Raw genomic sequence first — 2,702 nt, 5'->3', positions numbered from 1 at the left:
ACGCTTCTTCTCTGCAGAACACAATCGATCCAAAATGGTGAGGAATGAGTCTTTTTTTTTTTTTTTCCTTTTTCTTTTTAACATTATCAGTGTGTTTTATTCTCGAGGACATTACACGCTAACTTTCCTAGCGAAGCAGGTCAGTACATCAGTTTCTGTTTGTGTGGAAAATGTGCATCTTCAAAATTTGGTGACAGTCTCCCCCTCAGACAGGGTCACTGTGGTCCTCCACAATGCAGGCACAAGAAGCAAATTCCTCCAGCATGAAGCTGGCCTGTCTGGGCTCAGATGCAAGAGAGGGAAGCCCTGCGGTCTCAGTGGCAAGTGTCCCTCCATGGCCGCCCTGGGAGCCTGGTGCTCAGCCTGGCATGCATATGCTGGGGGTGAGAATAAAGTTAAAGGGTCATTCACAGGGACTCACATGATCTCACTTGGACACCTCCACAGAGAACAGTAACAGACTGATGTCCTCCAAGCCTTCGAACTCAGACTGCTTTATGACGTTCTCGTCACCTGGGGCCTGCAGCACAGGCTCGCGGGTGAACTGCGAGTCAGTTGTCCAAACAATAGTCCTCTGTTATCTGCAGCTGAGACCGAGGCAGGGCCTGCATCTTCTCAAACAGGTCTCTGTCTCTGCTGCAGAAGAACACCTGAGGCTTGACATTGGAAACTCCAGTCTGTGGCCGGCAGCCAAACCTCTTTTTGGGGTCCTTATTTAACAATCCTTTTAAGGCATGGGAGGCTTTAATGGAGAAGAATTGGGGATCTAGATCAGCTTCTCCAGGATAAACTGAAAAAAGGTAATCAGTCGTCTGTGGTCATGTCAGGGTTGTCCATGATGATATCCAAGGGAGTTGTGTTTTCATTCTTTCTTTTTGCGGGGGTGGGGGGCGGGGGGCATGCAACTGGCCAGTATGGGGATCAAACCCTGGACCTTGGTGATATCAGCTATCAGCACCAAGCTTTAACCAACTGATCTATCCAGCCCGCCCAAATTTATTTATTTATTTATTTATTTGGCATCTGGCCTATATGGGGATCCGAACCCGTGACCCTGGTGTTATAAGGCTGTGCTCTAACCAGCTGAGCTGATGATATCCAAGGAAGAGTGCTGGCTGGCACCTCAAACATGAGGACTCCAGGGCCCACCAGTCCACACTGAACCTGTGCTCCTCTCCCTGCAGGATTTCCTGAGCGATGCAGTTCAGAGTTCCACAGAAAGTGCTCATTGTGTCCCTAGGGCCCAGGCCTTCCCTGCACATGTTGGTCAGCTTGATATGTCTGTCGGTGTCGAGGAGGACGTTGCCCAGCTTCAGGTCCTGGTAGACAATCCCTGTCTCATGTAAGAAGTTGAGAGCACTGCAGATCTCAGCTGCAGAGAATCTGGCTGGCTCCTCCAGCTCTGCATCTAAAACATGAAGATCCCCCTGCCCGCAGCCCACCCCCTCCCTGCTGTTATGTGTTCTGTGACCAGGAGCAGCCTACCTGTCAGGAAGCAGGAGTGTAAACTGACCAGGAAGGGGTTGCTGGATGCCTGCTCAAACCCAGCGCTTCTGTCTGCATCCAGTCCGTGTCTCGGTCATTGTGGACCAGCTCCTTCTTCACCACTTCCATGGTGTAGATCTGATCATTCCTCTTTGACCACACCAAGAGGACCTCCTGCACCCAATGACTCTGATTAGGTCAAAGTCCTGCAGCACAGGCCCCTGAGAGATGTTGATGCCATCCATGCCATTGACAACCAGCTTAAGTGCCGAAGAATCATCTTTAACGTTGTCATGTTCCCAGGTTGAAGAAATGTAATCAATCCCATCGGTCTCCTTGGAAGAAAGACCACATGGTCATTCTCGTCATCTACTGGAAGTTCTTGGGAAGGCCTGACAGAGTCCATATTCCTTCCGCAGCTCAGCGGGACCAGGATGAGGTGGCACTACGGACCAGCAGTCTGCAGCCGATGCACCTGCCTCGTGAGGCCCATGTCCTCTTGCTGCACTGGCTGCAGGATGCTCTTGGCTGGGAAGAGGTGGCCTTTGGTGCGGTACAGCTTCCCCATCTTCTGGCTCTGCAGAGGTAGATGGATTTGTCTTCTGGACACGGCATGCCTGGCTGCTCTGGGATGCTCAGGAAAATGTGAATGATGAACCTTTGTCCTTACGCTGACAGGCCAGGTGGAAGGCCTCCCCCAGCTCCATCTGGGAGGACACCGTGCAAGGGTCACCTTCGTTGTCCACCCACTTGAGGGTGAGCGGGTGCTGCTGGTGTGGGCCGCACATGTCTCTCACTTCTTTGCAGAGCTCAAGAAGGTTGTCGTTGTGTCCACGCTGGTGATCAGGATGTCCCCTGGGGGGTGGCTGGAGAACTCCTCCCTTTTTAAGAACAGTCTTCAATGTGTCCAATCTCATTCCGGGGACAGAAAATTTCACCTGGACTGGAGTGCTGGTTGCTGATCATGGTAGATGCTTTCTGGAACCAGCATCCTTATCCCAAGTCTCCCAACCCCTGGGAGAGACACTGCTAAAGAAGCATTTTAGGAAAATCTGGTGCCAGGAGGGAAGGAGGAGTTGGGAATGGGGAGGAACCTTCAACCTCATGCAGAGGAGGAGGATGTGGGTGGGCAAGAGGAAGGAGTCGGGGAGGAGGGGCAGGGGGAGGAGAGAGGGTGCAGGGGGGAGGGAAGAGGGTGCAGGGGGAAGGAGAGAGGG

General features: G+C 52.4%; 1 pseudogene; it reads right to left on the bottom strand.

Moving 5' to 3' along the window:
- Positions 1–427: 427 nt before the first annotated feature.
- Positions 428–2,366, bottom strand: LOC103583220 (annotated as a pseudogene).
- Between the last annotated feature and the right edge of the window lie 336 nt (positions 2,367–2,702).

Source organism: Galeopterus variegatus, unplaced genomic scaffold (genome assembly GCF_000696425.1).
Source record: "Galeopterus variegatus unplaced genomic scaffold, G_variegatus-3.0.2 Scaffold20666, whole genome shotgun sequence".
NCBI lineage: Eukaryota > Metazoa > Chordata > Mammalia > Dermoptera > Cynocephalidae > Galeopterus > Galeopterus variegatus.
The sequence above is the reverse complement of the archived record's forward strand: the minus strand, read 5'-3'. Positions and strand labels throughout refer to the sequence as shown.